General features: G+C 56.6%; 1 protein-coding gene across 3 annotated transcripts in view; it reads right to left on the reverse strand.

The window, feature by feature from the left end:
- Positions 1-18,780, reverse strand: part of Rbp6 (RNA-binding protein 6) — a 282,622-nt gene that overhangs the window by 212,757 nt on the left and 51,085 nt on the right. The window contains exon 1 of one of the 3 annotated variants that reach the window (XM_011147257.3): positions 4,964-6,208. The exons of the other annotated variants lie outside the window; for them this stretch is intronic. The gene's annotated coding sequence lies outside the window, so the exon portion shown is untranslated. Of the gene's footprint in view, positions 1-4,963; positions 6,209-18,780 lie in introns of those variants that run through there. 3 annotated transcript variants of the gene reach the window in all.

Raw genomic sequence — 18,780 nt, forward strand, 5'->3', positions numbered from 1 at the left:
CGCCGCCGTCGTATCTCCTCCTTTCCAGCCACCCCCCCTCCCCCCACGCTCCTCCCTTATTTACGCGCAGATAGCCGAGGCTCGGGCGTTATTTGCGAGCGCGAGGTATTCGGAGGCTTGGCAGCTCCCGGGCTATGCACCGGGATGAAAGTGGTCCGGTCGGTTCGCGAGTGGATCGACTGGTCACCTACTTTTACATCTCGGCCGTTTGTCGGCGCGGCGGCGCGAGAGGGCTGCCGCCGCGCCGCCATCCATTTGTATGGCAAAATCCTGAGAATTGCGAGGGCTGGCCGCTTGTTCCGCCGGATCCCGGATTTAAAAGCGTTTCGGTGTAAACAGTCGTATCTCTCGCGGCATCGCCACCACCTAATTTTTTCTCCATTGACGATGCGCACCCGCAGTTTCCCGCTCCGCGCTCCCTTTTTCTCCACCCTCCCATCCCTCCTCCCTCTCTCTCTCTCTCTCTCTCTCTCTCTCTCTCTCTCGCACGTCACCCTCCGCGCCTGTTCCGCGAGGAAAGTCGCCGGGCGCGTCTCGTCATCCGCGAATATCCGCGATTCCCCGCGGAAACACGCGAGACCGCGGCGGAAACGTGCGCGATTGCTTCCCGCGATCATTTATCCAGCCTCCATTTCGGCGATCGTCTCATATCGCGATAACGTGTATTCGCTCCTCTCTGCGGTCTCTCCGAAACGTCTCTCTCCCGGTCTCTCGGCCGTCGTTCTTAATTGTCCTCGTTTCCTCCTCTCGCCCGGCGCTTCATTCTTTTCCGAGCGACCGCAGCCGAAGCGACCGGCAAATCCGCTTTACTCCCTTTGCCATTCGCGAAGCCAACAAGCCGGGCTCGTTTCCCCCGACGAGCGGCTCCGGAGACACCGGACGCGATACGCCGTCATGGTCGTCAATCCGGAAAGTTTGGCATTTTGCTTTATACCCCGCGCGTCGTCGTCGCCGTCGTTCGCGGAGAAAGAACAGGAGAACAATCGAGTCCTGTCCCCGAAGGGCGCGTCCGCCCGGAGAACTCGGAGCGAGGAGCGATCCCGCCCGTCGTCAAGGACGCGTCAAGCTTGAAGGAGGAGCGCGTAATTGCGCGCTCGCCGCTTTAAATCCGGCGATCTCGGGAATCTCCTCCGCGCGCGAGACGCGCCGCATGCGGGAAAAGGAGCCAAGAGAGAACGGAGAGACGCGTCCCATATGTGTCTGTCAGTCGTTCGCACTCATCCTTCTCGCTCGTCGAAGCTCGCGAGCGATGTACAATTTAGTCTCATGTCACACTAATTTAATACCGAGCGACGCGCTCATTTTTGCCTCCCGCTCGGAATTACCGTCGCCGCCGTTTGTGGAACACACGTGACGGCGAAGCGGTGAGAGGAAGGGAGAGGGAGGGAGGGGGGGGGTCGCCTTTTGGAGAACACGCGTGAGAGCACGGCGACGGAACGATCGATATTCTAAAAAGGCGACAGAGAAGAGCCGTGTCGGCTGCGAGCGTCGCGCGCGCGTTCGGTCGCGCTAACGATTTTCGCCGTCTATTTTGAGGAAAAACAGGAAATTTCCGTCGTCGCTTTCGTCGAACGAAAATATCGATTTTCGTTTGGCCGCGCGCGACAGCGCGGCCCGGGCGCGCCGGGGACGGGTGTAGAGCGACGTAGTCGCGGCGTGGTGTTTCGAGAAGATCGATAATTGGGGCCGGTCGCGGGGAATATTTGCTTTTGTTATTCGCCAGGCTCGTGCCACCGCAGATGCACGTTCGCGATATTAAAAAGATATTAGGACGTCGCGCTTAGAGACTGGACTGTAAAGCCGCGCGCACCGTTCTCAGACGGAGATTGTATTTCAGATAACGGTGAATTTTACAACGCGTCGCGATATATGGGTCAACGGAAAGGGGCCGTACGGAGGGGCGAGGAGGGGGGGGGAGAGAGAGAGAGAGGGGGGGCGAGGGTGCGAAAGCGGTGGAGATAAGGGTGTAACTCCGGTCGGATGGATCGTTCGTGCGACGATTATCTCGCGTGACAATGCGTTGCCGCAATTTCCGTCTACGCGACGGCGAGTTTTAAGAACTCCATTTAAATGCCACGGCCTCTAATCAAACAGGAGAAGGAGCGAGTGTCAGGGAGTTTATCGCGTATTGCTGTAATTGTGCGTCCTCGTGGAATATATAGCTCGAGAGACGGCGTAGCGAATGAAATTAACGTTAACAATTCGTTGGCACTCTCTCCCTCTCTCTTTCTCTCTCTCTCTCTCTCTCTCCCTCTCTCTCTCTTTCTACTTGCCCTTACGCCGGAACAGGAAAGAGAAAAAACAGCGTGGTAAGGCGTAACTGCCAGCTGATGAATTAAAGAAGCGGAGTTAATAAACTAAAAGTAATCGCGCGTTCGCTCGCCTGTGCACGCCGAAGAGCGAATCAAAGAGTTTGTAACTTGAAAGTTTTTAATTTCCGTGCAAGTTTTATTATTTTGCCAAAGAAGCGAGTTTTTAATTTAAAATCCGACGCGATCATTGCGCGCCTGCGGTGACAATCGGCCGCGTTAGAGCTCTCCCGTTCGTACGAAGGGAGCGGCGGAGACTCGTAAGACTCTAACGAGAAGCGACGATTCGTCGCGTGAACGGGAGCTCCCGATGATTACGAGGAGGCAGAGCGAAGGAATAAAACGAGAGAAAGAGACGGAGGAATTGAAATGGCGAAAGTAATCGGGAAGCGACGAAGATACTTGTGCGAATATCTCGGACGGCGCGCGATCGACATCAGCTGATCATAAAGCGACGCTTCGAAAATAGAAACGGCGGAAGAACCGCGAATCGCAATCGAGATCGAAAGAGAGAGAGAGAGAGAGAGAGAGAGAGAGAGAGAGAGAGAGAGAGAGAGAGAGAGAGCGAGAGGGAGAAGGAGCGGCGAGGGGGAGGGAAAACGGAAGGAAGAGAGAAAAGGAGAGCAAGAGAGGCGAGTCCTGCTGGACGGCTGCCACAAGGCGCTTCGAAAGTAACGATCTCGTTATCGTTCCGCCTCGAGAAGCGAAGGACTTAAGATAATAAGTTTGTATGGGAGGATGGAGAGAGTCCTTAATAAGAAACCGGAGCGCTCTCTCGCGCGCGCAGGAGGGAAATGGCTCCTGCTTACTCCCCCCTTCCCCCCTCTCTCTCTTTCTTCCTGCTCACCGTCATCCGCATCGGACCACTCAACTTATTAATTCCATTAATATTTCTTTCATGCGATTTGACGCACCCCGACGCGCGGTGAGATTATTAAAAGCGCGAGCGCGAGGACGTGAGGAGGAGCCTTAATGCCCTCGGAAATTTCGTCTTCATTACTGGACGGTGCTTATTTAGGAAATCAACCGATCCTTCTGGGATATCGCGCGAAATGCCACTTATCTCTCTTATCTCGCAGTGTCACACCCTACCTTGCATTGTTCTCGAGGCACTACCCTTAACCCTTAAGCTCATTCTCCTTATTGTCTAATATACAGCCTACCTCTCGTGAATTGTTTTTTGCGGGGGGAGGGGGGGGGGTATAATTTTCCAAACTGTCAATCGAAAAGTTCCTTTAATGTAGAAAGCCGATTCCACCGACACGATCATTCGTATTTTTGTCGAAGAGAAATCACGAAATTGTAGATAAAGAGAAAACGTACGCGGATAATCCACGAGAGAGAGAGAGAGAGAGAGAGAGAGAGAGAGAGAGGGAGGGAGAGAGAGAGAGAGCAAATGAAGTACGACCGATAGATCTGCCGTTGCTGTTTCTCGAAAAAAAAAAAAAAAAGAAAAAAAAACGCGCGGCAGCGACACAGCCGTGCGCGACGTAACTGTGTGACGCATTTGCAAATAACCCATTAAATTTGACGGGCTCGACCGACACAAAAGTCCCCGTGACATTAATTAATCTCGCTCGGTCGAGTAAAACGCACACAGATTCGACGGCCGATGCGAACGCGCGCATATATCCGCTCGCCTCGCTCTCGCGGTGATTACATGCAGCGGATCGCTCGGCACGCCCGCTGAAGACGTGTGGGTGCTAATCAAACGCGCTCGCATCGATCAGCGACGATGGACGATCATCGCGCGACGAGTGTCTCACGCGTTTGATTTTTCGAGGAACGTTCGATAGTTCGATAGGCTGACGAGACGAGAAACCGCCGTCCGTCCGTCCGTCCGTCCGTCCGTCAATCCGACGTCGCCGGCGAGTGTAATCCCAAGTTCGTCTCTCGGAGCGGCCGCGAGAAGAGAGCCACGAGCATCGGCTCGTTCGGAGCGGGTCGAGAAAGTCGAGGAAGATTTCGAGAACAACGGCGCGGTCCTCGCGGCTGAAGCGACTCGTCGGGGAGAAGGCGAAGTTGTCCGCCGTCATCTCCGTGAAACATTTCGGTCACTGCACATTGTTGCGAGAGGAGTGCACGGGCGAGAGGAATCGGGAGAGACGGAGCGAGAGGTGGTCTGGCGGGGGAGGACGGGTGCCACAGTGGCAGGGGGTGGCAGGGGGGAGACAGAGAGAGAGAGAGAGACAGAGAGGGAGAAAATATCCGACACCCCGGTTGGTTGGTCCGCCTCTGTCCGACGGATGACGTCCACGATCAAGCTCCACCCACACACATGCCCCCAGCCAACGCACACATACGCACACGCACACGTACACCCCCGCACGCACACGCTTACGCACACACGTACAGAGAGAGAGAGAGAGGGGGGGAGGGAGAGAGAGAGAGAGAGAGAGAGAGAGATAGTTACGCCAGCCGGTGCGTACGTGTGGAAGCCGACACACGCGCGACATTCGCAAGCTCACGAACCACCCTTCGAGAGACTCGAATCAGGGGAGAGAATGAGAGAGAGAGAGAGAGAGCGAGAGAGAGAGAAAGAGGAAGAGAGAGAGATAGAGAGAGAGAGAGAGAGCGAGAGAGGGCGGGAGGGAACTGGTCCGCGGTCAGAGTTGGCGAGAGAGCTCGCGAAGTAAAGGGTTGCGACAGCGTACCTTCTCGGGGGTGATGAGCGGCGTGATGTACGTGGTGACCGCCGTCGTGTATACCTTGCGATGACCACTGGATGAGAGAGAGAAGCTGCAGGTCACTCAGTACCACCGTGGAGTACCGAGTGCCGTGCGATCGGCGCGTCGCTCTTCCTCCGCGGCAGAGGAGCAGGCCCGGAGATTCGACTGGGACTCGATCGATCGATCCGATCGACCGGTCCGGAGCGCCGAGACTTTGGCGCCTCCGTCGAGGACACACGCGCGTGTACCTGTTGTCGAGGTCGTGCTCGTGGTCGTCGTGCTCGTGTGCACGTCTGTCCGTCCGTCCGTGCGTGCGCTGGTCGATCGTGCGACACGGCCGAGAATTTTCACACTTCCGTCGGTCTCGTCGCGGCGAGAGAGAGTTCACTGCGCGAAGCTCGGGGGGGCTCGCGCTTGTACCCTACCGAGCGCGCTTTCCACGATACTCCTCTGCGCTGTCGATCGGACCGACAAACCACTGATCCTGGTCAGTCTGTCTCGAGCAGGTTGCCCTCGACGCCTCGCACACAATATACGTCTCTCTCACAGTCTCTCCCGGGGGTTACAGGTACTACGATCTGCAGACGTGACACGGTCGTTGCTCGCGCCGTTGCTCACCGGACGTACACTTTCCGCGACGTGTGGGCAAGACACTGGGGGGAGGGGGAAACGATCGGTCGATCGGGCGCTCGATGACGTCGTCGACGACGACGACGACGGACGACGGATAACGCACGACGAACGTGACGACGGTATCAGCGGTTCGCGCGTCTTCTCTCCCTCCGCGGCGCCGGCTATATTCCTCTCTGTCTCTCTCTCTCTCTCTCTCGGCTCGGCTCGGCTCGGCTCGGCTCGGCGCGCGCTCCCTCGTCTGATCTCTCCAAATGTGTGGAACCGGTCACGTCGTGTCGGACGATTCGTCGTCGTTTATCCTCCGCTGGTACCGCACGACGCGGGGAGGATGCCAACGAGACGGACGAAGAACACTCCGGGACAGACAGAGAAAGAGAGACAGAGAGAGATAGAGAAAAAAGAGAGAGGGAGAGAGAGAAAAAGAGAGAAAAAGAGAGAGAGAGAGAAAGGGAGAGAGAGAGAGAAACAGGACAGGTCGACTCGCGAGAACACACAGGCAGGTGGTCGTCGTCGCGCTCTTCGTCGCCGTACGTTGTTAGGTTCAATGCTGCACGCTGTGATGCCGAGAACAGAATGGGGCGATCGTGGAGGCCCGGGCAGTGAAGCCGTAGCGAGGGGAGGTGAAGAGGTGACGCGCGGGTGGCGGCGGAGTGGGGTGTCGGATAGAGGGGCGAGTGAATATTCCGGGAAGGGGCCCCTTCATCCCGCTCTTTCACGTCCTCCGCCCTCAAGCGAGAGCTACCCCTCCGAGGCGCGCAGGCGCCCCCGGGGGCGCTACCGTCGCTCGAGGGGGGTGCGTTTCCAGAGGAAGACGAAGGGAGAGCGAGCGATCTAGAGAGAAGGGTGGAAGAGCAAGAGCAAGGGGTTGCGTGTGAGAGAGACGGAGAGAGAGAGAGAGAGAGAGAGAGAGAAAGAGCGAGAACGAGAGCGAGAGGGAGAGAGAGAAAGAGAGAGAGAGCGCGCGCGCGAGGGAGCGAGGGAGCGAGACAGGCAGACACGGGCAGACAGAGAAAACGTGAACGCGAGGGCGAGAGCGAGAGAGGAGAACACGGGCTCTCCTTCTCGCTCGCTTCCTTCCTTCCTTCACCAGCAGCAGCACACCCCAGCATCGACCGACGCGCCACACTGCTCCGAGCCGTTCGTAGCTTCTCCTCCCGCGCCCTCCCTCCCTCCCACCCCTGCCCACAAACCTTCTCGCCACGCCGACCCAACGGGAATACTTAATGCCAGAAGGGAGAGAGAGAGAGAGAGAGACAGAGACAGAGAGAGAGAGAGAGAGAGAGAAAGAGAGAGAGAGAGAGAGAGGGGAGAGGAAGAGGAAGAGAGAGGCTGACTGCCTGACTGCCTGCGCCAAGCCACGCTCGCTTGACGGCGGGATGGCAGCGAGGGTGGCCAGCGCACAGAAGTGGAGAGGCTCGCGCGAGTCGCCGGATGTTGCTCGCGAGAGTTTCGCGGCTACTTGTTACACGTCGTCCGCAAGCTGCCGCCGAACTGGCGACGAGATTTCGCGGGAACGATAGGTCGCTCGTGATATCTCGCTCGCCGAGAGACGTGAGTCTCTCCGCTCGACCGCGCGCGTTCTGATGGAATTCGCGTCGCGTATCAACCGCATGAACCAGCCACGCGCGATCAATGGGTCTTGCTCGCCGAGTCGCGGGGGTTAAAAATAGCGCGAGTAATCTGTCGGCCGAGATGGCGGCGCGGCGGCGGCGGAGGAGAGCTGTCGCATCGTTTAAAAATTCGACAACGAGACATCGGGAGTATAACGAGGGTGCAAGAGACCGGGTCCGGCCCGCTCGATATTCTATCGACAGCTGCCGAGATAGCGCTACAGCGATAACCCGCTGGTCCAAGTAGTTGCAGCCCTCGCTGGTGAACGGGAGAGAGCCTGTTCGACCAATATTGACCACTACTACTCCCGTCGGATCCCGAAGCCAAGTGCCTCCTCGGCTACCTGCCTACCTGCCTGCTTGCCTGCCTGGCTTGGCTGGCTGGCTGGCTGGCTGGCTGGCTGGCTGGAGGCCAGGGTCTTCCCTCTCGCTCGTCTAACGTTTCGGTGTGAACGTATCCTACGCTTAACGCGGAAGGAAGGGACTAACCTAACCCAGAAAGATTTCATTGAGCCGCAACGTGACTTAGCCGGCCATCAGTACTATAGACTTCGCTCGCTCTCTTTCTCTCCATCTTCGCGGCAAGTCTCGCAATGACCGTCGCCGCCGTTTCGGAAGAAAGGGAAAGAGGACCTGCCGTAAGAATCGCCATTTTTTGGGAAATACCGCCGCTTCGGAATACGCCGTCGAAGCGTCTCGGATAAGGTCCAATGGTTCTGGTTATCGCGCGGGATAAGCGACCGTTCGGACCGTTTCGGAACTCGGGTCAAGCTTTCGCGGGAGTATGTGGTACTGATATCGATATGACGTTTTTTTCGTCTGCCTCCCCTCGCTCTTCCTCGTCCCTCTCTCGCGCTCACGTACCCTCTCTCTCTCTCTCTCTCTCTCTCTCTCTCTTTCCCTTCGTTATCGCCGTGGGGAGATAAGAAATTTAGTTTGTTTGTCTGTCGCTCGTAGCACGGTACGAGGGATACCGATAACGCCAACGGGAGCGGCGGCATTCCCAATTCTCGGATGATGGCGCTTGCGAGAGACAAGGTGAAGGGGAAGGCGGGCCTCCGCTTGCTCGCGTGCATTTGGCTTGCATCCAAAGCGAGACGCTGAATGAACTTGGCGGGAAAACCGCATTGGCGCGTGTTTCCTTCTGTCGTACGACAGACGCGACTACAATGGTTGGCAATATCCTTGCGCCGGCTGCGTAGAGACGTCTCCATGTTGGGAAATAACACTGAAGATAACCTGGGAATTTATCGACTCCCTCTCGCGCTAGTAAATAAATTTGCGCTGTCTCAATCCGCGGCTTTATTCCGCGGCTTTTATCGGCGGACCGGCTTTTCCTTCTTTTTCCTCCCGTTTTCCCCTTTTCTTCCTTTTCTTTTTTCTCTTTCTTCTTTTTTTTTTTTTTCCCGACATAACTCGACATTTTGTTTGCACCGCCACATGTGCGCCGCGCGCGCGTATTAAAAGCCAATGGTTTCGACGTCAATCATTGTTAACCCGTAAAATTAATTCCTTTTTGCGCTCTCTTTCCCCGCGCGCCCGCCGCACCCATCCGGCTGTAATTTAGAGAAACGCGTTGTTCATTTTCAACGCGATGTAACTTACGTTCCGAGGCATTATCAATTTCGGCGGAATGTCAGCGTGAAAAACGGGACAAAAAAATCGTCCGTCGTCTATATGCGCCAGCGCGAAATTTTCAAACACTGCGCACACATCGTCGCCGCTCGCGCTCGAGCGCCGCGTTCCTGCAGCAAAGCTCTCGATATATTGAAAACAAAAAAAAAAAGAGAAAAAAGAAAAAAGAAAAAACAGGAACAGATTAACGTGTCGATTTAAAACCCAGACGACGAGGCGCGCCCACCTGGGCGATCTTCAATTCCGCGCTTCGGCTCGTTTCGGCACGTTCCATTACGTTACCTTGCGGTTGCGTATTTATGGTGTAATAACGGAGCGTTACCGCGGAAACGGTTAGTGGTGGGCGAATGACGGATTATTCACTGGCCTCGAGATTTCGACCGGTCAATGTGATCCCGTAACCGCTTCGACGATCCCACAATAATCATTACTCTGGGGGCTGTCGACTGCCAAGGATGACATGTAATCATGATATTGGCACGTAACTGAGTTATCGCGCCACACGGAAGGGTCCGCCCTTTCCTCCGGGGGTTCCCTTCGGTCAACGTATATTCTACCGGGCGAGCAGATCGACGAGACGTTAATGCGATCGAGCCGTTAGGCATCGCGTGGATCCCTAACGCTAAGTGAAACGTTCCTGATGCGCCCCCCCCTCCCTCCTCGCCGTCTGCGCCGTCCGCGCGAGCAGCGAAAAACCGACACCGGTCGAACCGGTGACGTGTTAATTAATTTGAATGTGACGTATCGTGCGCGCGGATATTTTCCGCGAGCGGAAATTTAAATAAAATACTGATATTGCTGCGATGGATCTGAATTTTAGCACACACGCACGCGACTAAATTGACATGCTCTGTGTAGAATATTGAATTAACGATTTTCTCTGTGTTTATCAAATATTACAATAAATATTTCGTTAATGTAATACTTCCGCCGAGCGCGCGATGCAGACCGTAATAATGGAACCGATACCGAAGCGACGCGGAGCATTAAAATGAAAAAAAGAGAGAGAGAGAGAGAGAGAGAGAGAGAGAGAGAGAGAGAGAGAGAGAGAGAGAGAGAGAGAGAGAGAGAGAGAGAGAGAGAGAGAAGAAAAACGTCGTGTCGAAAGAATTTCCGACGGAGATCGGAGAACACGCCTTTCTAACGTTTGTCGACGTTTCTTTTTTTTCTTTTTTCAATTATTCGCGCGCTCCCCGCCAATAATTCGTGGAGTGCTCTCCCGCTTTGTTATCCCACCCCCGATATCCCCGGCGAGATATCGTTAATTGGAGCACCGCGAGAGATTCACTTTTTGCGTTGCCCGAAATTGTGTCCCGATCTCAAGCGTTGAAAGTTCCTCTCGCCCTTATCCGGGAGTCACGGCGGCTCGATTACGACGAATAAAAGAGCAGCGTTAACCCGTTCGCGGGGGAGCGTACCCCTGGAAAGCTCCGATACCGAAGAAAAAGAGCGCCGATCCCTTTTAACCCGCCTCTCGCAATCGGTATTTGTTTCGGTGACAGTACAAGGGCAGCGTATTTTCGTCGTCGGACAGCAGTCGAGTTTCCGAGGCCCGCATGCATGATGCACGCGCGGAAGAAAGAGAGAATCGAAAGAGAGAGAGAGAGAGAGAGAGAGAGAGAGGGGGGAGGGAACGGGGAAGAGAGGGGGTGCGGAGGAGGTGCGGCGGTGGGGGCGTTCGATTGGACCGTTCGACCGCAGTGGAAACTCTTCCACGACCTAGTTCGCCCTTTCCCGCATGACGTCGCCGGGATTTTTGGTCGCGATCCCCGAGCTCGATACTTATCTCCCCGCCAATATGGCTCATCCCGAACGACCCGGCTCGCCTGTCTACCGCTCGAGACCGCTCCTCGATATTCTCTCTCCCGACCTGTCCTCCGTCTCCTTCCTCACCTTCTGCTCCGCGCGACCCGGCCGAACGAACAGCTCGAAACTTTTCTAAAATATTAGACGCTCGACGCTCCGACGTGCTCGAAGGGCGTGAGGAAGCTTCTCCCCCGCCCTCCCCCGTGTCTCTCTCCACCGTTCGTCTAGGCCTCTTTCTCTCTCTCTCTCTCTCGTTTCAATCTTCCCAGCGCTCGACGCTCATTCACTTCGCACTCGTTGCTACCGATCTCCCCTCGAAGAGTTCTTCCAGGTCGGAAGAGAGAATATGGAAGAAGAGAGAGAGAGAGAGAGAGAGAAAAGAGCGGCGGGGGGGGGGGGGGAGAAGAGAGGAAACGCAAGCGGGTCGAACCAAGAAAGCCAAGGGTGGATGGGCAAATAGCTCGAATCACGCGAGCCGTTGCCTCGTAATTAATAGGGCGCACGAAAACGAGCTACTGCGCCATCAGCGGCCCTCAAGATCCTCCTAGGCAGCTACACATCACCGAGAAGAGAGCTCGTCCGCCGTAGAGAGTCTCGCAGTCTCGAGAGATAAGCCTTAATCGATATCGACAGTGTTTTACGTGGCCGCCTTTTTCGCCGCGCGCTCGCCGATACGATCGCCCCCGGCGTGAACTTAGCAACTCGCGAAATAGCGATGCGGCGTGCGAGCGCCGCGCGATCCCGGCAGATACGAGCTAAATAGAAACGAATAGTCCGGCGCGGTGAAAAGGAGAAAACGATGGCTCGCTCGCCGCGAGGTCGCGATCTCGAAGGATCTCGAATCCCGTCGCGTTTTACACGGCGGATCCTCCCCAAAGTGGACAGAAAATCCACCCCCCTTGTCTTTGGAAGAGTGATACGCGCGCGTTCGGTATCGGGCCGGCCTTTCCGTCTTTTAACCGTTATCACTCGCGACGTCTCCTCCCGTCGACCTCATCGTCCTCGAACTTAGTCCTCGACGAGTCTCTTACCGAGGTGCGCGAGCAGCTTGCGAGCACTCGGGCGTGATGTTCTTCCGATCATTTCTCGAGCGCTCCTTAAGCGTCCATTATTTCTCCGATAACGTAAGCAGATTCGCGCCGATGCGCGACGCACGAATCACGTGAAACGCCGCACCGCGAAGCAATCTTGGCAAGATGCAACGCCACGTCGGGATTTCACGCTCTCCGAGTCGCCTCGGCGAGAATCGCCTGCCGTCAGAATTTTACTCCCGCGCATCCCTCTGCGCAAAAATTTATATCCGGTCGTAAGAACGCTTCGCTCTCTTCCCGAGCATTTATCTCATTCACTTCATGAAGACGGTAAGAAAGCGAGGATCGGCGCCGGAACGAGGGGGGGGAGGGAGGGAGGGAGAGGGAAGGAAAGTTGGCCGTTGGGGTGCACGAAGTAAATCAAAGGAAGGAAATGAATTTTTATCGAGGACAGAAGGCCCCGGACTCGCCTCGGCGGCAACGACGGGACGGGCAAAGCTCCTCCTCGCTCGACCATGAGAGAACCGGCTGAGATCTGTGAAAAAAATCGGCGAGGAACTGCGGCGACACGATACGGCGCGGTCTCTCTCCCTCTCTCCCTCTCTCTCGCTACTCGGAAAAAGAAAACGTACTCGGACGCGAATTCACCGGCGCGATAAATTTCTGAGATCCCATCGTCCTTCCTCGGCGCGCGCGCCCTCCTTATTTTTCTACCTTCAGCGGCCGCTTCAACCGGCGCGACTGATTAATGGCATTAATAAGGGAATTTACCGTCATCGCGCCGCTCGATGTTACGACTCGCTCGCGTCGGTAAAAGCTCCGCGGTTATTTCGACGAACGAAGGCTCTCGGTGGAGCGGCGCGGAGGAGGGCACGGGAGGGTACGCTGCAAAATTACAGAGATCGAGTATTCTTCCGGCGGTCGGCGAAATTTCGCGCGATCCATCGCGCCCGGATATCCGGGGAAGTAGCGGCGAACGATTGCGATTGGCAAACGTGTGATTAATAGAACCCGCGTCGCGGGATCGCGCATCTACACGGCGGAGAGAGAGTTTAGCGACGTCGGTCGCGTTTGCTTAAAGACAGGAGGTGGAGGAGGAAGAGGTGTCGCGCCGGGAAACTCCGCGCAAATGTACACGCAGGTGTGTGTCCCCAAGTATCGCGGCTCCGTGAAGCTCGCTAATGACTCTCGCTCGTTAGATTGGTTCGCGTGTAATACGCTCGCCGACGCGGCGACGCGTCGCTGCATGCTCGATTAATCCGCGGGCGTCGATTATTCTCGCGATTATTACGGCGTGCACGCGCAGAAGAAAACGCCCGCGCGACCGCGCAGGCGGGATTAAAATAATTTGATAACGCCGCGCTTATGCTCTCTCGCGGGTGGGGGGGGGAGGGGAGGGGAGGGGAGGGGAGGGAATTTCTGCATCAGCGATGACCGCGCGGAATTCTCGCGAGGGATGTATGGCCGCGTTTTCAATAATACACGTTTAACCTAGATGTTAAAATGAGAGACCGTTAATTGACAATCGATTGACCGTCTCACGGGGCTTGTGTAACGATAACAATAATTAGAGCTTTATCGGTCGCGCGTGACGGGGGAGAGGCGAGCGAAGCGCGATAAAACGCGGCCAGGGAGCGTGACGGGACGCTGCGTTGCCGCCCGACCTGAAGATTACACTGACGATAAGACACTGAGAGATGAAAGACGTGTTAGCAGCGAGGAGCAATTAATAGGCGATTAATTGACTGTCCCGCACGAAACTCCGACTTGCGTCTCGCGCTCGCGAGGTGCACGACCGCGCTCGACGGCAACTTTATCCATTACGTAAACCTTGCCACTCTCTCGCACGGATACTTCGCCGGCGAAGAGCTAGGAATCCACCCCCTACCCGTGTAAACCTTTAAGAAGTAGATATTGCTCGTTTCACACCTCTTATGACGTTGATCGTAAGAGGATCAGACTCGGATTTACGGTTCTTTCGGCAAAACGGCAATGCTACGAAATAGCGCAGTCACGGGACGTTGTCGTCGACGCCGCCGCGACGACGACGACGAAACGCCCGTGTCCGTCTTTGTCCCCCGGCTGCGAATGCGCGAGCAGCGTTCCATCCATCGAGCGTTGGATGCTTTCGAGGTGAATCACGTGAATTAACACGGCGAGGTGTCATTATTCTTCCGACGTGGGATTGGTTCTAGTGACGTCTGTAATAACATCTCGCGATAATGCGAGTTGAGAGAGAGAGAGAGAGGGAGGGAGGGAGGGAGAGAGAGAGAGAAGGCGAGAGACAGAGAAAGAGAGGGCGGATTCCGTCGCGGGGGAGCGAGAGCGCGGTTATAGCCAGACGCACCATTCCCCGCGTACTTCGGCGCGCTAACGATCCGGGCAAGGCAGGCAGGCAGGCAGGCAGGCAGGCAGGGAAACAGGCAGGGAAGCGCGACGCGCGACAGCGAAGTCACGCGTTCGTTACATCGCGCGCATCGACTCTATTTCACGCTCATCAGCCGCGCGAGCGTCTAGAAAACTTCACGGCGAAGAGGAAATCTCGTCTCGGTTCTTCCCCGGGTGCTCTCATCTCCGGTTTTGACGTTGACTATGGTCCCAGGCTCTCGAGAACCTTCAAGAGCCGCGCGACACAAAGAGGATAGAGAGAGGGACAGAGAGAGGGAGCGAGGGACGGAGGGAGCGAGGAGGACGCCGTGAACACAGGGAGAGACTCGCACGCACACAGGAGTGCGCGGGTGGCAAGTCTGGCCTGAGGTTGAGGAGGGTGGCCTGAGGGGGAGGCGGGAGCACGGAGAAGAGGACGTCGCAACGATACACGGAGGAAGCGACGTGGCAGTGCGACTTTTCGTAAGCATAATGAAACTACCTGGTAATCTTAGAAGCGACGCGCACCGCGCGCGTCGCTCTCGTTCTCCTCGTCGGCGTATCGCGCGGCGTAGTCGGTCGGGTTAAATGTCTCGAAATGGATATTCCCGCCGCCCGCTTCTCTCCCTCTCTCCCCCTGCCTCCTCCTACTCCTCCTCCTCTCTCTCTCTCTCTCTCCCTCTCTTTCTCTCTCCCTCTCTTCTTTCTCGCGGTGGTGGATTCACTGGATTCGCCGGCCCCGACGACGTGCGCGAGTTAACGTTTCGGATATTACGGCCGTGGCCGACGCGAATTTCGTGCCTCGCCGGGGGTGCGCTCGCGGTTTCGTCGCTGCGTCGCGGTGCTTTTCTTACTCGGGAAGGAGGGGGAGCTCGAGGAATTGCTTTTTATCTATTTTTTTTTTTTCTTTGACGGGAGGAGACAGGGGATTCTCGCCGCGACACAATGAGAGAAAGAGAGAGAGAGAGAGAGAGAGAGAGAGAGAGAGAGAGAGAGAGAGAGAGAGAGGGGCATGCGCGTTTTTTGAAGCGCCACGAGCGCGGGATTATTAATGTTATTTCGCGCGATGTTGTTGCCGCCGTTAATGTCAGCCGAAAGCATTAGCGGGCTCTCGGCTGCCGGCGTTGTTACACCGGCGGAAATCTCCATTTCGTGACGCGGATGATTATTTGCAATTATTCCCGCTCGGAAATGCGCTCGCTCGCTATGCGGAATCGCGCGAACCCCGCGACGGTCGCGATAATGCGTGTATTTACATCGGCGTACATTTATATTCGCGAAACGCGCAGCAACGGCAACGGCGACGACGGCGGCGGTGTGAAACACTTGAGCGCCAGTGGACGCTGAAACAAAGTCGCGAGAGGAGGGAGGACACCCCTTGCAGCCCTCCGGGTGCGCTACTTACGTCAGCGCGGGCGCGAGCGCGTGTAAGCGGCTCTATTTTCGGGATTAAGAATTTGATCGACGTTGTATTTCCGTGCCGGGACATTGCTGACCGTCGGCGACAGGACGACGGGGGAGAGAGAGAGAGAGAGAGAGAGAGAGAGAGAGAGAGAGAGAGAGAGAGAGAGCGCGCGCTCGAAAGGACGCGCCAAGTGGCGGAATCCGCACCGCGGCGGAAACTCGCGCATCAGTTACCGCGAGTGTTCTCTCTTCGGCTCTTGTTCGGCTCCAAAGTCTCGAATTCGTCATCAGCGATATCGATAGCGTGCGATTCTGGAAAAGGGGGGGGGGGGGAAGGAAGAATTCGAAATCAGGGGTCTGCCGGAAGCTCCGCCGCGGCGGAGTCACGATCTCGCCCCGGCGCTTTGAATGCATTCCCGAGGCCCAGGCCGTCGATACCTCTCGGCGACATCGATTGCCCTTGATGGGACGTCCCTTTGCGCGGCGGTTCCGTCTCCTTCTCTCACGCAAGGCTCAAATTCAAATGTAAAAATATCTGGCCCGTGGTGACATTTTTCAGCCGCCGTATCGGCCGCCGTCACGCGATATCAGCGCCGGCCGATTTCCCAGCCTTCCGTGCGCTTCCGGACGATAATTTTTAGGCCGGACGCGTCCCGATCGACATCCCGAAACGTAATCGACGAGTCTGTAATTAAGAGCGCCAGCCTCGCCGAGGCGGCGGCCGACTTGGCGCGATCGGCAATGAGCGAGATAAACGTGAGGCGAGACGGTCGCTTTAATTTCGAATTTCTCCTTGCTACTCTCTTCCTCTCTCACTCCCTCATTCTCTCTCTCTCTCTCTCTCTCTCTCTCTCTTCCTTGCGCGCGCGCGCGCGCGAGCACGGGGACTCACCGATTAAATGCGCGATACGAGCCACCGTTGCCGACAGAAAACGCCTCTTCGATTCTTACCTGCAACAAAAAGGCAACGAGCATTTTAATCAAACTGTCGTCGGGCGAGATAAGAATAGGGCGCGTCTTGCGTTGGCATTTAGAAAGCGATTTCTTTCATTCTGTCTCGTCCTTCGAGCCTCTCTCTCTCTCTCTCTCTCTCTCTCTCGATTTCCCCCCTCCTCTTTTCATAGCGCCGGCGATAAATCTTATAAATAGAACGTGGAAAAATATGGCGCGCGCGCGAGCGTTAAAAGTACGTCCTTAGCGCGCCTTACACCGAGGGAGCAACATTTATTTGCGTTACCCCCCTTCTCGCTCAAAGGAAAGAGAGAGAGAGAGAGAGAGAGAGAGAGAGATAGAGAGAGAGAGAGAGCGAGAGCGAGAGACGGGGGGAGCGCGGACATCGCGAGATAAGGGGGTTAAATTCCGTGCGCAAAACGAGCAAGGCGCGGCGCGCCATTCGGCTGGAACGCGCCGAGAGTTTATATTCGACCGCGCGCTCCCTCCGGCCGGTCGGCCTCGCCAAAGCACCCTGTACGCGATCAATCCGTTAAACGCACTTATTTATCCGCGCCTGTCGCGACGGCGACGTCGACACAGCTGTTAACCGCGGAGATATATTAGCGCCCGCGCGAGCGTCTGCAAGCGCGCTGACTTCACACCGGCATTGCTCTCAAATGTTTCCGGGCTGTAATTCTCGGTGACTCGCGAGTCAAGCACCGCCGCTGCCTAATTAAACGCGCCATCCATTTTTCTCGCCGGGCGGCGTATCTCAGCGGCGTCCGCGCTTTCCAGTTAATGTGGACAAACTGCGGCTTCGGTGGCCGACGCGTCGTCGAAGTCGGCGATTTGTCAGAAAAGAAATCTCCTCGTCGACGGAGAAGCCGCGAGACGCGACGACTCGTCATTTCGCTCCTCATGGACCGAGGAATCGATTTGGCCAAGTTCGTTGGTGCGGTTCGTTCTTACATCGCGCCAGCGGCAGCCAGGGAGAGCGAGCTTTTCCACATATTCGTCGGACGTCGTCGTCGTCGTCGTCGTCGCCGCCGTGCGCGCGCGCGGCGCGACTTGTCGACAAATTGGCGGAGCGAGAGTCACGGTTCAACGAGTCAGTCAGGTCTGACGCTGCCTGTCCGGCGAGTGGACACAAAGCGTGTCAGGGGTGGCTATAAATCTCAACGGGCTTCTGATCAAACGATCAACTAATACCGGACCGTGAGAGACGCTTCGCTCTTTCCCCGGAGCCGTGTCAGTGCTCCTTGCCCCTCCGTCAGGAACCCGCTCGGTTACGGGATAATCCCAGCTGCATTACCTTGATGAGCTCCGGAACTCCGCCTCCTTCGTTCTCCCGCCGAGAGGGAGGGAGCGAGCGAGCGAGCGAGCGAGAGACAGGGAGGGAGAGAGAGAGAGAGAGAGAGAGAGAAGGAGAGGGCGGGAGACTCGGCTTATCCCGGCGTTAGGCAGACGCGGCTAAAGATCGCGATGCATTACCACGAGCTGCACGCACGTGTGCAAATACCGCACGTATAAATACACACACACACACACACACACACACATGCGCATATACACGCGATATCGAGAAGACTGGCGTGTACACGGACGCGATATTGGGCGGATTGTTGCCGCCCGAAGTAAGACGCCGGAGACGCGGGGCGGATCGGGACGGGACGTAGCGATGTATCCGCGAGAAAGGCGCCGGAGATCCCCGGGAGAGACACCTTCTCCATCGAGGAGCGCGAAGGGAAAGATCGGCCGATCTCGCGGAGAATACTGACGTTAGCTAATATATCTTGCACCGCTCCTCTCGGGCTATTGAGATTTCGGTATCGCGAGAGCGAGAGCGACGGAGAAGAAAAGACAGAGAGAGAGGGGGGGGGGGAAGGAGGGCTGATTTCCGCTCGGACAACCACCCCCGGGGATTCCCCGGGAAATTGCTCGTGGTCAGGATAACGCGGCTAATCGACTCGAAAGATAAAGACGTAAACGCCGCGTCGGAGGTATTCCGCGCGGGCGAGCAGATGCGCGCCGCCGCCTTTGGATCGGGAATAGAAGACGAGCGCGCGCTGCGTTGCTAGACGGCCGGTTGATGCCGAAAATACCGTGCGCGTCGCGCAGTTAACCATCGTTAAACATCGCGGGGGGAAGGAGGAGGGAAGCCGCGTCTCATGCCGAAGGGAAAACAAAAGCGGAAGAACGTCGACGGACTGGTTTCGGACTTGGTTTTCACCCTCGCCACCCGCCACCCTCCGTGCGCCATCCGCCAGCCAGGGTCATTCGACTGCCGTTAGCGCGCGTCTGAAGCACCTTGGGCACGATAGTGCAGAGCGCGATAGTGCTGCCGTCGGGGCGGGTAAACCGCGGACTTGCAAATTTGATCGCG

The sequence above is a fragment of the Harpegnathos saltator genome, unplaced genomic scaffold, assembly GCF_003227715.2.
Source record: "Harpegnathos saltator strain DR-91 unplaced genomic scaffold, Hsal_v8.6 scaffold47, whole genome shotgun sequence".
Taxonomy (NCBI): domain Eukaryota; kingdom Metazoa; phylum Arthropoda; class Insecta; order Hymenoptera; family Formicidae; genus Harpegnathos; species Harpegnathos saltator.